A 12,388-nucleotide genomic window follows, 5' to 3' on the forward strand; every position below is an offset into this window, starting at 1 on the left:
GCCACCGTGGCCAACAAACCGAAGGAGGCACCAAAAGGTGCCATCGTCGCGCCCGCGGGGGCGGATGGGGCCAAAGAGATCCCAGACGCCACCGCTCCCGCGGCGGCGATGGATGTTGAGGCCTGCCTATAATGGGGCCCAAGGGCCCTATAATACAGGCCAACCTGAACCGCTCGGCCAGGGCACAGGACCTTCTTGTGCAATTCATGGCCGAGCGGGGTGCTGGGTTGGCCGTAGCGGCGGTGCCGTACAGGATTCCCGACCATCCACATTAGATAGGGGACCTGAGCAGCTCCGCCGTTATCATATGGGGAGGCCGGCCGGGGTCCCCGGCGTGCTCCGTTATCGAGCGCGGCCGGGGATACCTGGACGTTGACTGGGGCGGCACCGCGGTTGTGGCGATCTACGCACCTCCGAGATTGTCCCTCGAGGAATTCGAGCAGTATCTGGACGTGGTGGGGAGATGCGTCTCCCGCTGCCAGCCACGTCCGGTGCTGGTCCTGGGGGATTTCAACGCCAAGTCTACAGCTTGGGGTTCCCCCAGGACAGAACCGAGAGGCCGGGAGGTGCTTGATTGGGTGGCGAGACTCGAGCTCCGTCTTTTAAACTCGGGCTCGGTCCATACGTGCGTGCGGCACAATGGGGGGTCCATCGTTGACCTTTCATGGGCAACGCCCCCCGCCGCGCGCGGTATTACGGGGTGGAGGGTGGCGGAGGAGGTCGAGACGCTGTCCGACCACAGGTACATTGTTCTCGGCCTCTCCGCCGCCCCATCCACGCCCCGACGTCGCCCCGCTGATGAGGGATCGCCTCAGCCGCGGTGGGCGCTGAAGCGCCTCGACCAGGACGCTCTGATGGCGGCAGCCCACGTCGTGGACTGGCCGGCAACACCGGCCGAGCCAGTCGACGGGACAAGGGAGGCCCATTGGTTCCGGGGCGCAATGACGTCGATTTGCGACGTCTCCATGCCCCGGGCCAGGGTCTCCCGAGGAAGGCGGTGTACTGGTGGTCGTACAGAGTGGTTGTACAGAGTGCGTCCGCGCGCGACGACTGTACGCCCGCGCCCGTCGACGACGACGTTCCGACGTGGAGCTGGCTATCCAGCTGTATGGGCGATACAGGGAGAAGGTGGTCGCCCTGCAGCTGGCCATCAGGCAGGCGAAGAGCCAGGCCTGGCGCGACCTTCTCGGTACCTTAAACCGAGACCCATGGGGGCGCCCATACAAAATGACGATGGGACGATTACGTCCCTGGGCGCCCCCTGTGACGGAGAGCCTGGATCCGAGGATGCTCGGACGGGTCGTGGACGCGCTATTCGCCGTCAGCGGGGAGGCGTCCCGGCCTGTCCCTCAGCTAGAGGGACATGAGTGGTCCCCGGATCTGGAGGTCGCCCCGGAGGAAATGGCCGGGGTAGTTAAATGGCTCCGGGGCAAGAATACTGCCCCGGGGCCGGACGGTATCCCCGGCCGGGTCTGGTTGCTTGCCATGAGCGTCCTGGGCGAGAGGCTAAGAAGCCTCTACTCCGGGCTCCTGAGGTCCGGGGTGTTCCCGGGTTGTCTCCTGGACGAGGTGGGCAAGATCTTTGAGAAGATCATTGCCGCCCGCCTCGCCAGGCACCTGTCCCGCGATGGCCCCGATCTGGCGGACTGCCAGTTCGGCTTCCGGAAGGGACGGTCGACGATCGACGCAATCGATCGTCTTAAGTCCCTCTCGGACAATGCCGTGGCACGAGGCGGGGTGTGCTTGGCGGTGACCATTGACATCGTCAATGCCTTCAACACCCTGCCCTGGTCCGCCATTAGGGAGGCCCTGGTTGAGCATCAGGTGCCTCCCTATCTGAGGCGGGTGATCGGGGCCTACCTGCGGGACAGGTGGGTAGAATACCCGGGCCGGTACGGGATGATTCGAAGGGAGGTGGACTGCGGGGTCCCACAGGGGTCCGTGCTAGGACCACTCCTGTGGGACCTGGGGTATAACGCGGTCCTGGAGAAGGCCTCCCTGCCCGACGGTGCCACCCTTGTCTGCTATGCAGACGACACGTTGGTGGTCACCGTCGGGGACACCTTCGAGAGGACCATCCGACGAGCGGAGGTTGCGGTGGCAGCCGTCGTCGCGAGGATCCACGATCTGGGGCTGAAGATGGCCCCGGAGAAGGCCGAGGCCGTCTGGTTTGGACGGCCTCGGTCGCGGCCACCGTCCGGATCGTGGATCCGGGTTGGAGAAGCCTGCGTCGGGTGAAGTCTGAGATCAAGTATCTCGGACTGATCCTCGACAGCCACTGGAGGTTCGGAGCGCATTTCGGCCGCCTCGTCCCCCGAGTTGAGAGGGCGGCGGCTGCGTTAGGCCGCCTGTTGGCCAATCTCGGGGGGCCGGGCAATATGGTGCGCCGCCTATACCTGGGCGTGGTGCGGTCCACGACCTTATACGGCGCCCTGATTTGGGCGCCGTCCGTGAGGGCAAACCGGCGCAACACACTGTTGTTGCGCCGGCTTCAGAGGCAGATGGCCCTTCGCCTCATAAGAGGCTACCGCACCGCGTCTACCGTGGCGGCGCTTGCTCTGGCGGGAGAAATTCCCTTCGAGCTGCAGGCGGCGATGCGCGCCTATATTTATAGGCGCATATGCATCGCTGGCCGGGCTCGGGGAGACCCGCCGGAGCGGGAGGCGGTCCAGTGCTTCGAGCTCCAGGCCCGGGGACTTGCGCTCGCCAGATGGCATGCGGAGCTTTGTTCCCATGCCGGCGAGCGCGTCCCTGGGGCTCTCCTGCCGCACTTCACCTCGTGGCGGGAGAGGCGGTTTGGCAGGCTCTCCTACCGTGCGACGCAGGTATTCACCGGGCATGGCTGCTTCGGTGTCTACCTGTGTTGCATCGGTCGGGTAGCGACGACGGTGTGCCACCACTGTGGCGCGGAGGAGGACTCGGCGCAGCATACACTGGAGGTATGCCCCGCCTTTTCAGTGCTGCGCCGAGTCCTAAGAAGGGAAGTTGGTCGCGACCTCGCTCTCTCCAGCTTAGTTGGGGCCATGCTGGAGTGCCCGAGAAAATGGGCGGCAGCCATAGCCTTCTGCGAACAGGTAATGTTGCAGAAGGAGGCTGCCGAGCGGGGACGCCGTGAGCGGGGGGTGCGGCGTGTGCGCCCACGCCTAGAGCCCCCCCCCCCCCCCCCGAGCAGCTGAGAATAGGCGGGCGGCGGGTGTACCAGATTATGCTGGTTTAATTGCCCGCCGCCCGCCGCCCGAAGATGTCCTCCTTATACCGGGAGTGGGGCGACGAGCATCGTCGCCCCCGACGGCCGTCGTGACGAGGCGGTGCGGGGAGCGGTCCCGCCCTTCCGGGCGGGGCGGGGGTGTCTGGCCAGCAGATTTCCCCCACGATAAAAAAAAAAAAAAAGATATAGAGGAGGGCATGTTAGCGGGTCTTCCAAAGCTTAATTCAAAGGGAGAGTATCCTGTAGTGGAATGGATTGAGGTATTGTAAGCCATTGAAATAAGTTTTAGGTGGTCATCCCAATCGCTTGTATTTTCTCCAATACTGGTTCTTAACAAATCTTTGACCGTACCATGAGTTCTTTCCAAAGATCCATTGCTCTGTGGATGGAAACTCGTAGTCTTTATATGTTTGATTTTAAAGAGTCTTTCAAATTGTGCCATTAACTTGCTAACAAAATTTTGTCCTTGATCAGTAAGGATGTGTTTCGGGGAAGAGAATATGTAGATATAGTGATTAATAAGTTCATCAATTATAGTTTCAGCTCGTTGGTTGGGAAGTGGAATGAGAATAAGGTACTTTGTCAGGTAATCTTGAATGGAAAGGATAAATTGGTTGCCTTTGTTAGTGAGAGGTAAGGGACCTACTATGTCCATGGCTATTTTGTCGTTGGGATTGGTGGGAGTATCCGTCAAAACGGCTTCTTCTCGTGGTCGTATACGTCTTAGTTTTTGTCGTTGACATGTGTCACAAATTTTTACGTAATGTTGTACGTCGTCAGTTAAGTTGGGCCATGTGTGGTTTTGTCGAATTGCATCGATAGTTTTGTTTTCTCCAAGATGTTTAAGATTTTCATGTGTTTCTTTTATAATAGCTTGTTTTTCTTCGTCAGAGTATTCTCGTATGGGTGCGGTCGCGAGAATTACAGGTCGGTCAAGATGGTGAGAAAGGAATCTAAGCATTAACTGAATTGAAACAATTTCATAGTTGGTAAAACCGGTAGATAGTCCAAATCGTAAATTGGTTTCTTTATGTGATAGCTCGTATATTTTAATTAACCAATTTTGTTCATTGTATTTTCCTAATAGTTCTGGAGTTATTTGCGTAAAAGTCGTTCTATTAGGAGAGAGTTTTATGGGAGAAGGTGTTGGTTTAGTTTTCCAATTGTTTCGGCCGAATCGCGGACCGCGGGTCAACGCACGCTCGACTTTCGATGTACGCCGTCTCGCCGTTTTTGTCGAATAAACGGCGAGGCGGCAAGACAATAACACGATCGACGTGCGTTGGCCCGACCGTCAAACGCTCGCCTCGGCCTAATTGTATACATGCAGCGTTTTTGCCTTAGGAGGCAATGACCGGCTTTCGACACCTGACGATGCGTCACCTTGAGCATCGGCCAGGTGTCTATATATACTGCCGCAAATGTGATAACGGCGAGATTCTCCAAGATATCGATATAGCGAACAGACAGTTTAATTTAGCGCCCCTTGCGCCGATACGAAGCCGTGCTTCAGTTTTTATAGTTCTGTCGTAGCCGTGCTACACTGCATACGCCAAACGGAGCCGTGCTCCAAAAGCTTGTAATTCAAAGGACTGTGGAGTCCAAGACAAATAAATCGCGTGTCGTCTCCTCCCGAATTCCGGCGTTTTAATTTTGTGCCGTGCGCAACACCAATATTCATAAAGATCGTAAATGATAGGATTATCTGAGCTGGTAGAAGGTAAGGTGTCGTCACTGGTTTCATCTATTTCAGATGGGATATCTTCTAGAGGTTTGGGAGAATCTTCGGGAGTTCTGAGGTTAATGTTTAGATTTATAGGTTGTTGATTTCTAATTTTTAAAGGATATATGGGATATCTGGAAAGAGCGTCAGCTACCACGTTTTCTTTTCCTTTCTTGTACTCGATTTCAAAGTCATATTCCTCCAGTCTCAGTCGCCATCTCATGAGTCTAGAGGAAGGATCTTTTACATTCTTCAACCAGACCAGTGCTTGGTGATCTGTCTGAATAATGAATCGTCGTCCAAGTAAGTATTGGCGTAGTCTTTTGGTAGCCCATACTATTGCAAGGAGTTCTTTCTCAGTGGTAGAGTAATTTTGTTCAGCTGAGTTCAATGTACGTGAAATAAAGTTACAAGGTAAATTGTCTTGCGATAATACAGCTCCAATGCCTTCGTTACTTGCATCAGTTGTGAGAACAAAGGTTTTGTTGAAATCAGGATATTTGAGGATAGGCGAAGAGCATAATTTGTCTTTAAGAATTTGGAATGCTGTCTGTTGGGTTTCAGTCCACCTATATGGTTCGCCTTTCTTGGTCAAAGTAGTCAATGGTTTTGAAATTTTAGTAAAGTTTCGTATAAATTTTCTGTAGTAACCGGTGAGTCCAAGAAATGCTTTAATTTGAGTTGGAGTTTTAGGTATAGGAAAGTTTTTAATAGCTTCGATTTTCTTAGGGTTTGGTTTTACTCTGTCTGCAGTCACGATATGGCCTAAATATTCCAATTCCGGTTTAAGAAATTCACATTTATCAATTTGAAGTTTTAATCCAGTGTCTCTAAGTCTTTGAAATACGACTGCTAAATTTTTATTGTGTTCTTCTATGGTATTGCCAAAAATGATTATGTCATCCATGTAAACGAAACAGTGTTTTGAAACTAAACATCGTAAAGCAGTGTCCATCATCCTTTGAAAGGTTGCTGGACCATTTTTCAAGCCAAAAGGCATACGGTTATATTGGAAGTGTCCGTCGTTGGTGGAAAATGCGGTATACTTCTTACTATTGGAATTCATTGGTATTTGATGGAATCCGGCGGAAAGGTCTAATGCGGTAAAGAATTTTGCGTTGCCTAAATGTTGTATAATGTCGTCTGCGTTAGGTAATGAGTATGCGTCTTGTTCTGTTTGTTCATTTAATTTTCTGAAGTCTATTACAATTCGCCACTTTCTTTTGCCTGATCCGTCTGCCTTTTTCGGTACTACCCAAATAGGAGAATTAAAGCTTGAGTCAGATGGTTCTATTATATTCTTTTATAACATTTCGGAAATTTGTCGTTCTATTTTAGTCTTATGGCATTCCGGTGGTCTATAGGATTTGATATTAATGGGTTTAGGATTTTTCAAGGTAATTTCATGATCAGTTAATTTTGTACAGGGTAGAGGTTCATGTTCTAAGGAAAAAATGTCGTTATAGCTGGCTACTATCTTTTCAATTGTGTCTTTATATAATTGATCAATGTGACTAAGTCTTAATTTGTTTATAAGTTCAATGGTTCTCTCGATTGGTGGATCTGATTCATGGTAAATTTGATCGGCAGTAGTCAGAGTTTGCTCACCATTATTGATGTAGAAAATACGCCAAGGCTGATCATTAAGAGTTTTGACGTGGGTAATATGGTTGCCTGGTGGTATTTCAATGTCTTCTTGGGTTGTATGGAGTTTTACTGAAAAATCGTCAAGTTTAAGTGAGTCGTTAGTAATTTGAAACTTATATTGTTCAAGAAAGGGGAGTCCAATTATTCCATCTTCAATGAGTGGGAAGTTATTAGGAACTATGTGGAATAAGTGTTTTTGATCAAACATGTTAAAGTGAGTTGTAGATGTTAATGTATGTCGGTCATTTCCTAATTGTATAATTTTAGGGTTAGTCAATGGTGTTGTTATTAGGGCTTGTTGTTCCTTGACTAGGTTTATTCCTGCCCCTGTGTCCAAGAGGAACCGTACTCGTTGTTTACTGAAAGGGGATATGATTGATACGTGTTTAAGTTCTCCGGGTGTGTAATGTATTCGCGTTGGTCGTTCAGTTATTCTTCGTAAAGCTGTTGGTCGTTCAGTTGTTCTTCGTAAAGCTGTTGTTCGTTCAGTAGTTGGTCTTTGTTCGGCGGTTCTTGGGGTTGAATACTGTCGTCTGTTGATTCTGTTATCTCGAAGTGATTCACACGAGGTTGAAGTTTTCCGCTCTGGCGCGATTGAAAATTTTGGTATTGGAAACACTTATCTTTGGTATGTCCTGATCGTTTGCAAAAATCACAGGATAATGTACGCGGCTTGTCATATTGGATTTCTTTCTTGATGGGCATTTGTGGTTTCAGGAAAGATTTAGGAGATGGTCTTAAGGTAGGAGGTGGGTTAGATCTTCCTCTGTTGACTCTTTCTTTGTTCCAAAGTTCTAAATCAGTGGCTATTGCTTGAGCTTCGTTGAGATTTTTTGGTTTGGCGGTGATTACTAATGGGGCAATGTCTCGGTGTAAATTCATGGTATACGTCCTTATAGCCTCTTCTTCTTCTTCAGCAAGGGCTACTCGTCGGGCTGTAGCATTGCTATGCTTGTTTTGTATAGCGTACTGGAGCTCGTTTAAATTTTGTCGAAAGCGTAAGCTGTATTGAGCTACAGATTCGTTCAAATTCTGATGGGTGCTTTGTAATTGAATACGACATCCACTAGTAGTTACAGGTGTTGAGATCTGAGTTCTCAATACCTGATATAGCTGGTCGTAGTCATCAATACGATGGTATCGGATGTTGCGTTTGGCATTTTCGATGATACGTTCGGCGATAATAATTCTAAGTAAGAGTGTAGGTTCGCTACACATAGATTTAGCTGCTTTCACTTGCCTTATGAAGTCCTCTACACCATTGTCGTCTCGGCCTCGCAAGGTCTCGATGGTCCGTATGATGTCAAAGGCTGATGATAATCGTTCGCCTCGTCCATTTTCATGGCGTCTAGTAGAGGCTTCGTATGTTGGGCGCGACCTAGATAGTGTAGGTGTAGCTTCTCTTATTTGATTTACATCTGATGCTCCTTCTTCCTCTTCCGTGACTACTTCTAATCCCAATCGTCGGAAGTTTTGTGCAAATTCTTCATTTTGTCGAAGAGTTGCCTTTTCATTTTTGTCTAGCCGAATGTGAATTTGTTCCAAAGATGTTTGTAACGAGTTATAAGACTCATTTAAGCGGTTAATTTGTATCATTAAATTTTCTAACACATTAGAGAGTTGCGATGGTGTTGGTGAACTTGCTCTTGGTTGACTCATATTTAATTCTTCGTCTGTTGTATAGGCAGGAAGTGGATTTCTATATTCGGTAAAACCTTTACCTGTAAATTCGATCCAGCTGTCCAGAGTGAATGTGGCTCTCGCAGTCGCTGCGGTAGTATGTCCTCGGATCACACGTCGGCAGTTTCTTCAATCTTGATTAGCTGGATCCTGGCAGGATCGCCAATTTTTATGTCATGGGACACAACACTAGAAAACGATACTTATATGGTACGCGTACGCTAATAAGTTCGACGAAGTTAACGCAACGAGCTTCTGGGTGAAAATGAGTATCTTTATTTAGTTTCCTAGGGCTTTTATACTGGGGTTTGGGTGCAAAGGTCGGAAGCTGAGTCAAGGGGATGAGATGTGGTCGTCTGAAGTTCGGAGTCATAGGTGAGTCAGGTTATACGATGTTGTTGTTCACAAGTTATCGGATGAGTCAGAGGGATATGATGTAGCCGTTCGGAGATTGGATGTTGAAGTCCTCGTTTCACACGAGCGCCGATGAGGCTAATTTTTTTCATAAGTATTGCTCTTTCTCAATTTTTTCCAAAATTAAGTTCTTAATGTTTTAAATATATTTCGGATAAAGATATAGGCAAAACTAATTTTTGAGCATTTTTTATTCCATCGTTTATCCGAATGTATATGCTTCGGTTCATAGGTACCGAACAATTCTATCAGAAGCATATACTATAATATTTCTTTCGTCCTTTCCTAATTCGATGGGATCTCGATGTTGCAGGTCATCCTTGTCCTGCTCGCCTCTAGCGTACACATGTTCGTATCTATTGTCTCGAGTCGTCTGTTAATCATTCCTCTGACGGCTTGATTCTTATCGTCGGAGACTCTAAACGAGAAAGCCACTTGAGGGTGCCATAAGATAGTATTCCCTGTAATTGCTGTCAAGGATGGGAGAACTGTCCTGAAACTATGCTGCAGCACGCATTTTTTTACCATTGCTATCGTAAACAAGAATTTCGAAGCATTGCACAGCATATCTCGACGTATTTTGTTTCTTTTTCATGAAACCATTTTTAAATAAACCTAGACCTAGACCCTTTCTGATACATTACAGAATTTTGTCTACTTCTTCTTTGTTGAAAATTGTGGTCCAAAATAATGAGGAAGCAAAATAATTGATGTTTCTTTTTCACAGGAATAGAGAGAAGACTGTTCCTCAACAACATGATCTATTGCAATCAATGTTCCAAATTTTTCAGATTTTCTAGTAGGGTTTTATCGTATATTTGTTAGTTTACTTGGAATAAATGATATTAACGAAACTAAAGGAATCGTGAAAATAATATAAAATTTCGAGTTACTGCAGTAGCTGTGCAATGTAATTTAAGTTATAATTTTTTCCATAATTTAAATATTTAATCTTTTTAACTTACTTCTAATAAACGAATTTTATTATGTCTGACGATGCATTATTTTTTTATGCAATATTAATCGATCTCGTAGTAATATGACTGAAACTTTTGGATCGGTTAAATATATGTACTACTCGATTAAAAACATCTAGCATTTTACATTTTCGACTATTTCATTATAAATACTGTACGATATTTTTGCAGTATAATTTATGCTGAAATTCATTTGCATCTTGTAATTGCGAAACAAATGACAACCTAGCAGAGTTGTACATTATTTAGATAATAAATTATAGAAACGTTACGAACAAAAGATACTTCTTCATCTTTATGCAATATTGTGGAGGGTCCTAATAAAATAAGTATCTTTATTCGATGTGTTTGAAATAAATAATTTTATTAGTCGAGAATTTGTCCGACAAATAAAAATACCACTTAATTATCAACACGTAACTACATTGTTCCAGAACAAAAACAAATCAATATTCATAGAATCGTTTTTCAAATAAAGATAGGAAAGTGTCGAATATGTGGATGCTTGGTCTCAAGTCTCCGATTATGCTCTTTAGTTTTCATTTCGGGATAATACAGTATCTAACAAAAAGATAGCATACTTTAAAACTAATGTAATTTTCATTTATGTAACATTACAACTAAAATACTGTTTCTATATAAATTTGCAAAATACCACTATAAACATACACAAATGAAATAAAATTGCATTTCGCAAGTGTAAACAATTTTATTTAAAAAAAGAGAATTTTTATGGAAATACAGTCGGACAAAATGTTAGCACACTTAACTAAAAATTATGTATGTCCATAAATCAAGCAATAATATTGAATGCCTAATGTTTTGTGGCTTCATCTTTCCACTTATTAACAGTCGTCATTATCTACGAAGTTTCTTTATTAGTTTTTTGTTCTAATTGTTTCTTATCATCTTAAATACATTTTTATCATTCGGCAATCTTTTGAAATTATCTGCCATTTGCATAATGCATGGTTATGATTTTCGCAACAATTTTCAACGATATGATCTTGCTGATCAATCCTCGAGAAAAAATTCACGGCATCACCCTGTTGAAAAATATGTACAGGGCATTCCTGAAACTATATACAAGCGGTCACCGGGTTATTCTTCATAAAAAAGAAATGAAAAAGATATAGAGTGACTTCTTTTTTTTTAGGATTTCGTTTTTGAGAAAACCAGATTTTAATCCTTGCTTTGTACATACGCTTTTCCGGCTATAAGCGATGTACAGCGCTTAGCAAATTTTCAATCTCGATTTTCTCGAAAACTAAATCCTAAACAAAAAAATATCATTTTACACTTTTTTCATGTTTTTTTTTATTTGGAATTACATGGAGTCGCAACATAATTCTTAGTGAAATATGCCATCTCTATTTTCCACCGTATTTCCATAAAAATTCTTTTTTTCTAAGTAAAATTGTTTAAACTGGCGTAACGTAATTTTATTTTATTTGTGTATGTTCATAACAGTAATTTACAAATCTGTATACATTTTTTATTCAAAGCGTATTTATTCGTGGCGTTGAATATAATTTTCATCTTTTATCTTTATCTTTATATGAAGGCTACGAATATATTTGCGGATAACTTTTGCCAGAATTTTGAAGATTCAAACTTTTACATTCTTGAATATACCTTCATAAAGCAGAGATTGAAAACAATTATGACATCGGTTTCAGTTCGTGAAAGAATTATGGAGAATCCAAAAATTCTCATCAAACAGTTTCCATTGTTTAATGATGGAAATAAACAAAAAGCAATACCGCGTATCCAATTAAATAATGATATTTTATTCGAAGTATGCACACGTGCTATTTTATGTCCTTTATATCCGTTTATGTAACTGCGACAGGCTGACTAGAACGCGTTGTTTGACCCATCAATTGAAACAAAAAACTCAACGCACACAAAATAACTGCCGAGTAGCGACGATGTCTTCGAGCACCAAGGAGAAATGTGATAGTTGAATACCGATATTTAAAATCGATATTATGTATATAGGTCCATAACTGTTAATTTTCAGTTCTGTATGATAGCCAGATAGGATTAGTATGTCACTTACTGTGCCCATTAAAGTGGCGTCTGAAGTTTTCGATAAATTATATGGTTTTCTATGTTGATGTCTTTTATGTTGTTGATGTCATATATGTTGATGTCTTTTACATAACTACTAATTTTATTATAATTGAAATATATAAGGAACATAAAATATTTAACAAAATATAAATAGTAGTTTTCGATCGAGTTACTGTGCCTTGTAAGAATGAAAAGTTTACTACTGCGTGCTATTTGAGCCGTTCAGTGCATACATCGATTAACTCCACTTTTTGAAAAATCTTAAATTTATGTGTCAAAGCACTTGCTATAGTCATAACTTTTTATATTTATAATAACTTCCCTGAATAATAAAAATTAACACCATTAAACGGCAACATTTTTTTGGCCATTGAAAAATAAGTAATTTATTTCAGAAGTCATTTTGATTAACTCCATACCCTAATGTAATCGTTGCTTTATTGTCATGCATCAACGCTTTGTTTTAAACAGCCGAAGATGCTTTCCCCCCTCTCAATAATATTGGTAATAAAATCGCATCGACAAACAGATTAAAAAAAAGCGCAACGCAAACGGTAGTTAGTATAACAGTGATCTCGCACACTGAATGTTACTGTCTACTTCACCATTATTGCACGGCCTACATATTTTCTTGGTCTTTTCATCATTACTCCCAGATTGTTT

Source organism: Megalopta genalis, unplaced genomic scaffold, assembly GCF_051020955.1.
Source record: "Megalopta genalis isolate 19385.01 unplaced genomic scaffold, iyMegGena1_principal scaffold0060, whole genome shotgun sequence".
Lineage (NCBI taxonomy): Eukaryota > Metazoa > Arthropoda > Insecta > Hymenoptera > Halictidae > Megalopta > Megalopta genalis.